Raw genomic sequence first — 13,440 nt, forward strand, 5'->3', positions numbered from 1 at the left:
CAAAGGCGGACGAATCAATGCTAGCAATGATAATAGTCACCCAAAGTATGGCAAAAGAAAATCCGAAAACCACATAAATCCATAAAACTTCCCCAACTCTCGCAAATGAATTTTCAACGACATGTCCCACACGCCAAGATAAGCTCAAGTTCAAAAATAAATAGGAGATAAATAATAATCAAACATAATCTCCATAAATCGAGACAAAACCAAGTCCAAGATCATCATCAAGGCATTCCCAATGCCCAAAACTGAAAATCGATAAATAAATATGAAGACTAACTCCATCGAAATCCCATTTCGAAAATCCTTTAAAAATTTCAAATCGACGAATATAAATATAATATAAATAGTATAATTCCGGAATCACATCGGAAATAAATAATTCGTCAAATAGGATTATAAATCATAACCAACTTCGGATACAAATCACTATCGAAAGCAATTATATGAGATAAAGCGAAATCAATCTCTGAAATTAAATCATATGCTCAAAATGTAATAAGATAATTAAATAGAGCATACTTTAATAAATAAATGCATGCATCATTTATTTAAAAACAAAAGTCCACTCACAATATTCAGCTAATCCTGCCGTCGATCGATATTCTCCTTGTATGGAGACTCCTCTCGTCCTGTACGTATAGCACTTGTAAAAATGTGATTCCAAGACGGAAAATTAAATCGACGATAATTAGAAATTGATATTCTAAACCCTATTTCCTTTAAACCCAACTCCTCCAATCACGTCGGATTCCAACCAAACTACACCAAAGTCACATTTACAACCTCCACAACTCATGTACATTTTAACTAGCTAAAAATAGAAACCAAAACTCCACCCTACGCGCCACCACGCGCCATCCACAGTGGCGGCACGTGAGCTACACGCGCCGCCGGCAAACACCTCCGATGGCCACCAAAATTCGGCAGCACCACCTACTCAACAAACCCAACCTCTTTCTCAACTACAACAAGTTCCAATTTTACCTTGAAGAGCTCCAATTTGGCCGGTGAAAACTTCCAGAAAATTCAAGAACCCTAGGATTTGAAATTTATTCGATTCACTCTCTACACCACGAATTGAAGCTAGAACCTTGAGGGGAAATGGCAAATGGCTCGAGGCGCTTCTCCTATGCCTGGTTTTGTGGCCGGAGATGGCCTGAATTGGAAGAAATCGACGATTAAAGCCGACTGCTACAGTAAAGTTTGGAAGCCCGATTTGTGATATTCCGGCCAAATCATTGTGAATCACCACCGTAGGCGTGTCAAGGGGAAGGAGGAGCGTCGTCCTATGCCTTGGGTTCGTCTTTTGGGTGGCCAGAAGGAGGAGATTGGCCGGAAATCAAAGGGAGGCCGAAAGAAGGAGAGAGCTCGGGGAAGAAGAGAGAGAGAGAGAGTTACCGAGCTGGGGTGGATTTCCGAAAATGGAAATCTACCAACAGTAATTTTCCATATATATAATAATTACCATGAACAGTAATTTTCACATTTTAAGCCATAACTTTCACATATGAATTCCGATTTAAGTGTACCACATGTCCACGGACTCGGTTTAATGTCCCCTACAACTTTCGTGAATGAAATTTTCTCAAATTGTTAACCCATAAAAATCAACTTCTGGCACCCCCCTAATTGATAAAAACCGAAACCAAAGACGGTAAAACGTTTAATAATTCAATTAGATATAGAAAAAGGGTAATTCGGATACGAGGCGTAACACTTACCTTCAGCAATTACTGGCATGGATTCCATCTCTGCAACTACACAACAACGATCACTAGAATATAGCCTTCTATTGCTTACCAACCTTGCTTCTCAATGGACAGAACTAATGCAATAACGTGCCGGCAATAGGGACCAATTCATCTTATTTATATAGGTGACTTAACCCTCAAGAAGCTTCCCATTAAAGCATTCCTTATCGGATTAGGTTTTCTAGTTAGATTCTTAATGTAACACTTCATTGTAGTCTTTCTTGCAGACCAAGAATTGGATTACTTACCTTAATGAATTGATACACTCTTTCATTAAGCTACAAGTATTGATTTGAGTTTGTGTCCATGTTAAACTAGATTTGACATTTAACTAAATATCAATATACTTAATGTTAATGTGTGACAAGTCCATATTTGATTCTAACATCATAGAGTCAAGCCCTACTTGTTATTAGTAGGGAGCAATCTTTCTCTGTGCTTTCATTCTTCTCCAATGGAGTCAAGAGCCTACAAAGGAAATTGATCCTTGACTCTTGGTAATGACACGATCATCTCCTAATTGTCAGATACCACATCCAAGGTCGTTTACATTCTGTTTCTAGGCTGAAGCTTACATTTTCATTTATTTCTCACGTATACTCTGTGAGTTAGGCCCCCAACCTGACTTGCGTGGATAATTTATCTCAAAACACTATCTCTTTTCCTTCCCTAGTCATTATGGCTTCTTCTTCTACCCCACATGATGAAGTCCCCTTTGAGGATGAGGAGATTATTAAGGCAATGTCTATTAACTTTGAACATAGTGCCGATCTTCTTAATTTGGAATATGGTATCAATTTAGTGGGAATTTTGATTACTGATGAAGAACCAGGCATTGGTGGAATCAAAACTATTCTAATGGGTACTGAAAACACTTGGCTAGATACGTATCATTAGAGTTAAAAAGAATACCTATTGTCTAACTGTCAGTTCATAGAAACTAGCTAGCAAGCTGATAGATGATAGCCCCATGGAATGTGAAGGGCTATTGTTCCTCTATCCGCCATTGGGCTCGGTATCACTCTTTGAATGATATTGAGGTTAACAGAGCAGTTTATTGGATACAGGCTCATGGAGTTCTATTAGCCTAGATTATTGTAAACAATGGTAGAAAGCTGGGTGGTATGTTGGGATCAGTGATTGAGGTTGAAGACCCTATGGTGGCTGGAAATAGGGCTTTCGAATATTAAGAATTGATTTTGATACTAGAAGGCCACTTGCAACCTTTGTTCAACTTCCCAGATCCAGTTCATCTGTTACCGAAATCCGTTTGTAGTATGAGAATCTCCAGAATTTTTGTTATCATTGTGGGAGGTTGGGGCATGTGATAGGAACATTTTAATACGATGTTTTAACGGCTATTTCCTCATATTTACATAGTTATTTCCTTAAATAAATCCTTTTGGTTTAGGAAAGTTTCTATTTCCTATTTTTAGAAAGTTTTCATTTTAGTTTAGGAAAGTTTCCATTTCTTATTTTTAGAAAGTTTCTATTTTCAGGTCCTTGGCATCAATGAGCTGAAATGAGCTCAAAAGTGGAAAGAGAAGCTAGAGAACGTTGGAGGGAGTTGAGACAAGACACAAAGGGCTGCATGAATGAGCTGAAATGAAGAAATGAAGTTTCCTGTTTCTACCAGGAAATCCTGCTCAGAAGAGGAAACTTTGACAAAGCAAGACTCCTAAGCCGTCAAGGAAGTATGATCGAAATAATGAAGGGAAATGACTCTTGGAAGCGTTAGGAGGCATCAAGGCTTGAAGATGACGCAAGAAGGCCCAAGAACCTTCTAGGTTAATTTGGATTTTTTGGCAAAATGGACTAAAGCCCATTGGAATTAGGGTTTGTGACGCATAAGAGATATTTTTGGAGAAGTGTTTGAGTTTTGCCGTGAAATACCAAGAGAGATTGAAGGAAGCAACGTGAAAATCAAGCAAGAAGACGTGTGGAGATATTCTAGGGAGAGTTTTAAGGAAAGAAGAAGTGTGGACAATAAGAAAATGCTCAAAACAAGTCTAGGTTCATCCCTAAATTCCCTAAAGGAATTTTGGCCGAAATTTGTGAAGAAAATCAGAAATAAATCTTATATATTTCGACAACAATATATTAAAAGGGATATGGACTTAATTTTGGAGAGTTTTGATTGGTTGGATGACACACCAGGGCTTACATGGCAAGTTGTGATTGGTTGGAGTTATGTGGTATTTTCTGATAATTCCTTGGAAAATAATAGAAGATTCATGAAGACTTGGAGACCAAGGCCAACGTCCCCTATATATACTCCCCCTCTTGGACGTCACACATACTTCCTCCCATTCAGAAAATTCACACAAAACGTCAAGTCTTTCTCTTCCTCTCTCCATCCTCTAAGTTACAATCTCCACGGTTTTCAAGCAAGGAAGAAGAAGAGAAGAAGGAGCCATGAGCATCATCATCCATCGTCCACCTTGAAGACTTGCTTCCAAGATTCAAGGTTCCAACGTCAACACCTCCATCCCCATCTCCATCTCACGGTGTAATTCGTCCTCTTTCTTTGTAACCTTTTAGGTTTTCCTTGTTTGATTTTGGTTGGAATTGTTTCTAGTTGACAACAATGTTTGAACAAAGTTTAAATCCGAATTCTTATGATTGAATGAAATTTTCAATTCCTATGATTGTGATTCTATAGTTGCTTATGTGAGATTGTTCAATTAAATTTGCTTGATTGATATCTTTTATATGTTTATTCTAATTGGTTCGAAACTTTTAGGGTTTATGTATAATTGGTGCTAGATTTAAGTTAATAATTCACCTAATAGTTTTGTGAACTTAAATGTAAAGGTTTTGGACAAAAATCGAATTTAATTGAAGAGGATTGCAAATAGATGAACTTATTCATACTATGTTGCACTTAAGTTGATAGCCTTTCTCTATGTGTATTGCGTTGAACATGTTTTGATTAGCTAGCTTTCTAGACTTTGATTGCATGTTTGATTGGATTGATCTAGGTGCTTTCACTTAGATTAATTAGTAAAGGAAAGTAATATATGGGAAATCATTTGCTTGGAATGTTTCACATGATCAACTTCTTTCTCATGACTTAGATGAACAATTGTAGGGTTGAATCGAATTTGATACATGGAATAGGTTTTGATCTTCGTTTCTTACATTTCGTTCTTGTACTTGTGTTTTTGTATTTTCTTAATTTTATTTCTTTTAATTTTCGGAATCCTAAAACCTAAAACCCCCCTTTTTCGTTATTTGTGTATATATCTTTTGTAAATCTTTGTAAATATTTTACTTTGTATTTTTATTAATTCTTTAATTGTTCTAAAATGACAGGTGTACCCTCAAGCCCCGGATTTGAACGATCCCTATTTACTGCGTACTAACAATGATATTTTATAGGGTTAAGTTGGATGCTAGTTTTAGCATATCAATTTTTGGCACCGTTGCCGGGGATTGAAAAATCACTTGTTAAATTGTGAATATATGTTGTATATTGTTTTCGAAACTTAGTTTAATTAATGGGGAAATTACTATTCACACCCTCATCTTTTTGAGATTCGACAGTTCAGTCCCTCGTATCGTAATTTTAACAAGTAACTCGTCAGACATTCAAATTTCACACAATTTGGTCCAAAATGACCATTTTACCCCTCACTTCCTTTTTTTTTAAATTTCTTCTCTCTCTCTTTTTGTTATTTTTTTTTGCTTTTCTCTCGGCTCAGAATGAGAGCTCTGCTCTCCCCTCTCTCTCTCTCTCTCTCTCTCTCTCTCTCGCCAACTCACCTAAGCCTCCCTCGTCGTCCCGCCGCCAATCCGACCATTCCACCCTCCATTTCCATCAAATTTCATCAAATTAAGAGCCTTTAACGAAAACCCACCTCCAAACTCACCACCATTATCCAATCCCCGATCCGGGTCAGACTCCATTTCATCCATGAGATGAAACAAAGCCCACGACGAGGAGGAAGACCGACCCGGGTACCTAGAAGCCCGCTGCTTCTCAGCACGGTACCGCTTGTGGAGCTTCTCCATCTTATGACGGCACTGCAACGCGGTCTTGGGCTGCGAGGATGGAGCCGCGGAAGCTGTGGAGGCGGCGACGTGGTCCCAGAAGATAAAGGAGAGCATGAGAGAGATGAGAGACAGACATCTGGCTTCTGCAAACAGAGAGAAAAGAGGATTGAGTTTGATTTGTTTGGTTTTGCAGGTAAGACTTGATATCGATTTAGATTTCGATTTATGAATTCATGGATGAATTATCAACTGAATTAGACTTAGAGCAAGAAAGAAAGTTGATTATGCGGAATTGGGGATTTGAGGGTTGGCCCGATGAATCCGGGTCAGGAAGAACAAGCACGAAGTTCAACAAGCAAGAAGAGGTCTTGGCTGAGTCCTAGCAGGAATTTCTCGATGGGTCGCCCAATCCTGTGGTTATGGAGAAAATGGTATATGCTGTTTTTGATTTCTTGCTCTATCTGTCTTAATTTGTGATTTTTTTTCCTCTGGGTTTAGTAATTTAGGGATTTTGGGATTGTTCAATCGTGGGTTGTTTTTGCGTTTGATTTTGGTTGTGGGATTTAATTTTTGCGACTGCCTTTCAGTTGCTGAAGGAATGGGGGAAGTGAAAGGGGTGACGTGTAGTGCGAGTTGGTGGTGTTGAAATTGTTGCAATATTATCTTATTTGGATAGTGTTGAATGATGCATGCTATGTTAACTTGAAGGTGAACTGTGATTTTGACCTCAATGAATGTAGTTGAAACTGGAAGTACAGGGGAGTGCAGCAGAGACCAGGGGAAAATGGGCGGCTGAGATTCGTGACCCGCGTCGCGTGGTTCGGGTTTAGCTCAGGACGTTCCAAACGGAGGAGGAGGCAGCCAGAGCTTATGACACAGAGGCGATCAAGTTCCGAGGAGAGAGAGCAGAGACATCTTTTCTGAGCCGAGAGACAGAGTGAGAGAGAAGTAGAAAAAAAAAAAAATACAGAGAGAGAGGAGAATTAAAAAAAAAAAAAAAAAGAGGAAGTGAGGGGTAAAATGGTCATTTTAGACCAAATTGTGTGAAATTTGAATGTCTGAGGAGTTACTTGTTAAAATTACGATACGAGAGACTGAACTGTCGAATCCCAAAAAGATAAGGGTGTGACTAGTAATTTGCCCTTAATTAGTTTACTTAGGTTGTTATTTTTATTGTTGAAAAAGAGTTTTAATTGTAAGTTGTAATTTGAGAGGAATAGGTGAAGTCGCGTTTGTTAATATTAGCCTAAACCCCTTATTGGTACCTAGTTCAGGTCCCCTAAGGTTGAGGGCGGCCTTTATTAACACTTGTTGAATTGTCTTCACACTTGGGACATTTTTCATCTTAGTAAGTATAACCTATGTGGGATGGTGTCTAGGAAGGGAACAATGTTCATAGCGGGTTTTGGATCCAGAAGTGCTTACAAATGGGCCTAAAACACTATGTGGGAGTAGCTCATGCCAAAATGGATTATACCTCTTCTGGTCGCCCTCCCCTACCTGGCCATTTCAGTAAGGTTGCCCAAAAGATGCTTAAGGGAATTTGTGTCTAGACGACTATACTTGGACCGCACGTCCACTTGATTTACTGCTTGGAATTTAATTCGATATCAATGATATTTATAACAAAAGAAAATGTTGTGATACACTAAGGTATATTGGATAAAACATAGTCTTGAAAAAGGGTAACTATTTCAGTCCCACTGCACATCGAGACTCCCTGTTCCGTACGTAAATGTTGAAACAAAATTGTAAAAAGAAGAAATACTTGTTAATACTTGAGTAACGTGTAAATGGTTGTTCTGTGATGATAATAGTTTATGTGAGTAAGAGTTTTATCATGAGTTTTTAACCATAATGGAATAGGTGAAGGACTTTGTCTTTAACATTAGTCATCCACCCTTCTCTTTCGTGTGGCGCACCTTAGTAGCACAGGGTGTCTAGGCTGATTGGATACCAGAAGTGCTTTACAAGTGAGCCTAAACCACAATGTGGGAGTAGCTCCGCCAAAATCATTCCTCTACTACTTGGCTCTATGTGAAAAGAGTTACCAAAAGATTGATAAAGGCGACTAGTATTAAGGATAGAGCCCTTGGGCCGCACGTCTAAATTTTGGTTAAGAGCTTATAATAGAATTCAAGCTTTTATTAATTATTTGTTTCACACCCCATAAAAATAAAAATAAAAATTGTGACGTTTTGAACTTTTGGTTTGTGTGAAAATTTTGTACATTATACTTCTAATCATACTTGTAAAATTGTGACGTTTTATTGTATAAAATATTAATTTGTATTTCTTTTATTGTATAGTTTATTAACTTATTTAATTCTTAATGTTGTTCAGGATCTTCATGAATGTCCAAGCCTTTTAAAATCCCTAGTGCACGAGAGATTGAAGAAAGATTTGCACGTTTGCAGAACCCTCCACAACTTGAGTACAAAAAACCCTCTCCTTTGCAATTTAAGGAAGACATATTTAACGAGCAAGGGAAGAGGATTTTACAGTCTTCTGAGGAGTCCACATCACCTACACCAACTCCCTCTCCACCTTCACGTACGCCATCATCTCTGGTTTCCTCCAATTCAATCTCAACTCAAATTACGTCACCCCTTTCACCTTCACCAACCTACACACCACCCCCTGAAGAAGAGGACGCAGAAATGGGATTCAATGTTGATCAATCCATTAGGGAACTTTCCTCATTCGTGGTTCAAGGAGGACTCCCTACAAGCATTGTGTTTCCTGTTGCTGCTGAAGGAAGTTATGCAGACTTTGAGTTGAAGAGTGGACTATTGCATAGACTTCCTGTGTTTCATGGCCTATCTATGGAAGACGCCAATAAGCATCTCCAAGAGTTTCTGTTTGTCTGTTCGAGCATGATTCCACAAGGAGCTGATGAAGATATCCTTAAGTTAAAGGCCTTTCCCTTCTCCATAACTAATAGAGCCAAGGATTGGCTATTTGAACTTCCTGCTGGGCGTATTACATCATGGGACGCCATGATGAAAGCTTTCTTGGAAAAATACTTCCCAACGTCCAAGGTAATCATGCTCAAGAAGAAGATCAGTGGTATTGAGCAGGCACAAGACGAATCCTATGCTGCCTACTATGAGAGGTTCAAGTCCCTACTTGCCCAATGTCCTCAACATCAAATGCCCTTAGAAAGGCAAATGCTTGATGCTGCAGCTAGGGGAGCCTTTGTTGACAAATCACCTGCAGGGAAAGAACTCATTGCTAATCGTGCCCTAAATGCCCAACAATATGAGGGTGTGGGACGCACAACTCATAGGGTGCATGAGGTAAGTACTAATTCTGCTATTGAGGATAAGCTAAATAAACTTACTCTTCTTATGAACCAGGTTGTAAGCAACAAGGGACCAATGCTAGCTTGTGGGGTTTGCTCTATGCAAGGGCACGTGACTGACCAATGCCCCCAACTCATAGATAATGGTGGATGGGAGTCCGTAAATGCCATAGGTGGATATCAAGGAGGTCCCCAACGTCTAAGGTATGATCCTACTTCGAATACCTATAACCCTGGATGGAGGGACCACCCCAACTTCAAGCGGACCAACAATGACAATATTCAGAACCCTCTTGGTGGTAACTTCCAACGTCCTCAAGGGCCACCCTTTCAAAGGCCCTATCTCAATCCTCAATAGGCCTCAGGTAATTCGAATTCTAATTATGATAAAATGTTTGAGGCACTAACCAATTCTACACAGGCTTTGGTCCAAGGACAACAGACCCATACAAAGGACATTGCAGACCTTAAGAAGCAAATGGACCAAGTTGTGGACTTCATGAGCAAGATTCATGAGACTGGAAAGCTCCCTAGTAACACAATACCCAATCCAAAAGGTAATGTGGAGAATGCATATGTTGTGACTACTAGGAGTGGAAGAGTGTTCGTGGATCAACCTAAGAGATCCAAGGAAGCCTAAGTAGACATTGAAGCTGAAGAGGAGCAAGAGCCCATCAAGTTGGGACTTGAGAAAGACCCTGCAACGTCCAGGGTAGAGGCGAAGACGCCCTCACCTTCAAAGGCAATTCCGAAAAATAAAGGTAACCACTCTAAGTCGTCAAATTCGGTTATTGCTAACCCTTCTTCCTCTTGCATGCCCCTCCCACGCAGATTTACCAAATCAAAGAAGGATGAGAGTGACCAAGTTATCTTGAAAACTTTCAAGAAGGTGCAAGTGAACCTTGAGGCCATCAATCAATTGCCCAAATATGCTAAGTTCCTTAAAGAGCTGTGTACCACAAGGAGGATAAACCGTGAGAAGGAGGTAGTAAAGGTAAGTGAGAACGTCTCTGCCCTTATTCAGAGGAAGCTACCTTCCAAATGCAAGGATCTTGGAAGCTTCACCATTCCCTGCACTATTGGTAACTCTAGATTTAAGAATGCCATGTTAGACCTAGGAGCATCTGTTAACGTTATGCCCTATTCTGTTTATGAAACCCTAGGTCTAGGTTTGTTGGAAGATGTGCTTGTGCAGGTTAACCATCTTATCTTTCCGCTGACTTCTACGTGTTAGAGATGGAGGACTCTCTTGTGAGTTCAACGCCATTACTTTTGGGTCGCCCTTTCTTAAGGACGGCTAGGACAAAGATAAACGTGTACACTGGATCTCTCACCATGGAATTCGATGGTGATGTTATTGGCTTCAACATCTTTGAAGCCATGAGGTATCCTCTTGATGTTCATGATTGTTTTTCTATTGATATTCTGGATAATCTTGCGCAGAAAATGTTTGATATCATGAATGAGGATACTTTGATCACTACACTCGAACAAGGAGTGGGCTACACCAAGGATGGTGTCACAATCCAAGAGGACATGCTTAGGGAGACTTGTGAGGACAAAATCATTGCAAATGTGTCCTTCCTTGAGGCATCACCCTTCGTAGGTAAGTCTACTCCACCCTTGTCCATTCAATTATCTGCTAATAAGACTTTACCTTCAATGGTCCAGGACCCAGAACTTGAGCTTAAACCTCTTCCAGACCATTCGAAGTATGTCTACTTAGGAGACAATGAGAACTTACCAGTGATCGTGTCCTCTGCACTTACTTCTTCACAAGAGGAGAGATTGGTGGAGATGTTAAGCAACACAAAACCGCCATAGGATGGACATTGGCGGATATCAAGGGAATCAGCCCTACAACCTGCATCCATAGGATACTTCTTGAGGAGGGGTCCAAACCCACTAGAGAGGCTCAATGTCATCTCAACCCTCCTATGATGGAAGTTATGAAGAAGGAGGTTATCAAACTCCTAGATTGTGGTGTAATCTACCCCATTTCAGATTCTAAATGGGTGTCCCCAGTTCAAGTCGTGCCCAAGAAGTCCGGACTGACTGTAGTGAAGAATGCTGAGAACGAACTGGTGCCCTAAAGGACAGTTATAGGCCACAGAGTTTGTATTGACTATAGGAAGCTCCATGCAACCACAAGGAAAGACCATTTTCCTCTTCCATTCATTGACCAGATGCTTGAGCGACTAGCTGGACATGATTACTACTACTTCTTGGATGGCTACTTAGGCTACAATCAGATTGCCATAGCTAATGAGGATCAAGAGAAGACGACGTTCACTTGCCCCTTTGGGACATTCGCCTATCGTCGTATGCCTTTTGGACTCTGCAAAGCACCAGGTACCTTTCAGAGGTGTATGGTAAGTATTTTTTTTTAGATTATATTGAGAAAATCATAGAGGTAATACATGGATGATTTTTCTGTTTTTGGAAATTTTTTTGATGATTGTCTTAATAATCTGGAAATAATCTTAAAACGTTGCATGGAAACTAACCATGTATTAAACTGGGAAAAATGCCATTTTATGGTTAGGCAAGGGATAGTCCTAGGACATATTGTCTCTTCTAGGGGTATAGAGGTTGACAAAGCTAAGGTAGACCTTGTGCGTTACTTACCCTCTCCCACTTCTGTGAGAGAGATTCGATATTTCCTTGGTCATGCAGGGTTCTATAGGAGGTTTATCAAGGATTTTTCCAAGATTTCAAGACCTCTATGTCACCTACTCCAGAAGGATGTGACGTTTACCTTTGACAAGGAGTGCCAAGAAGCTTTTGACAAGCTTAAGGAGCTTTTGACGTCTGCCCCCATCATGTTACCTCCAGATTGGTCCTTGCCCTTTGAATTAATGTGTGATGCCTCTGACTACGCAGTTGGAGTTGTTTTGGGGCAACGAAAGGACAAAAGTGCCATCTATTACACCTCAAGAACTCTTAATGATGCACAAATGAATTACTCTACTACTGAAAAAGAGCTTCTTGCAGTTGTTTTTGCACTTGAAAATTTTCGTTCTCACTTACTTGGTACTAAAGTCATTATTTATACTGATCATGCAGCTCTCAAGTACTTAATGACCAAGAAGGAGGCGAAACCAAGGCTTATTAGATGGGTCCTACTCTTCCAAGAATTTGATGTGGAGATCAAGGACAAGACGGGTAGTAAAAATGTGGTAGCTGACCACTTGAGCCGTTTGGTGCACGCAGAAGACCCTCTCCCTATGGTGGAGACTTTTCCAGATGAGCAGCTCTTTGGAATCCAGGTAAGTGAACCATGGTATGCAGATATTGTAAATTACATTGTGTCTAAAAAGATTCCTGATACCATGTCACGTGCTCATAGAGATAGGCTTAAGAAAACTGTTAAACAATATGTTTGTGATGAACCTTATCTTTGGAAATATTGCTCTGATCAGTTAATTAGGAGGTGCATTCCTGAACATGAACAACATGCTATACTTTCTTTTTGCCATTCTAAAGCATGTGGGGGTCACTTTGGGTCTCAGAAGACTGCGTTTAAAGTGTTAGAGTCTGGGTTCTATTGGCCAACGTTATTTAGGGATGCATATGCCTATTGTTTAACTTGTGATAGATACCAAAGAACCGGAAATCTAGGTCCTAGAGATCAAATGCCATTATCTAATATCATAACTGTTGAAATATTTGATGTTTGGGGTATAGATTTCATGGGCCATTTTCCTTCATCTTTTGGATTTCTCTATATCTTGCTTACTGTGGACTATGTTTCGAAATGGGTGGAAGCAAAGGCCACTCGAACTAATGACTCTAAGGTTGTTGCAGATTTTATCAAATCTAACATCTTTAGCAGGTTCGGAATGCCTAGAGTCCTTATTAGTGATGGTGGATCCCACTTCTGCAATCGGACGATTGAGGCTTTGATGAGGAAGTATGATGTTACACATAAGGTTTCCACACCTTATCACCCCAAGACAAGTAGGCAAGCTGAATTCTCTAATCGTGAGATCAAGAGGATATTAGAGAAGACTGTGAACCCTAACAGGAAGGACTGGTCCCTACGCTTAGAGGATGCTCTGTGGGCCTATAGGACTGCGTACAAAACTCCCATTGGAATGTCACCATATCGGATAGTGTATGGCAAACCTTGCCATTTGCCTGTGGAGTTAGAACACAAAGCTTGGTGGGCAGTGAAGCAGTTTAACATGGACATTGATGAGGCTAGGCTTCATAGGAAGTTACAATTGCAAGAGTTGGAAGAGATAAGGAATGATGCATTCGAAAGTGCAAGGATCTATAAAGAGAAGACAAAAGCCTTCCATGATAAGATGATTCGTGGAAAGACTTTTGTTGTGGGCCAGAAAGTTCTCATTTTCCATTCTCATCTCAAACTCTTTCCAG

The sequence above is a fragment of the Rosa chinensis genome, chromosome 3, assembly GCF_002994745.2.
Source record: "Rosa chinensis cultivar Old Blush chromosome 3, RchiOBHm-V2, whole genome shotgun sequence".
NCBI classification, from domain to species: domain Eukaryota; kingdom Viridiplantae; phylum Streptophyta; class Magnoliopsida; order Rosales; family Rosaceae; genus Rosa; species Rosa chinensis.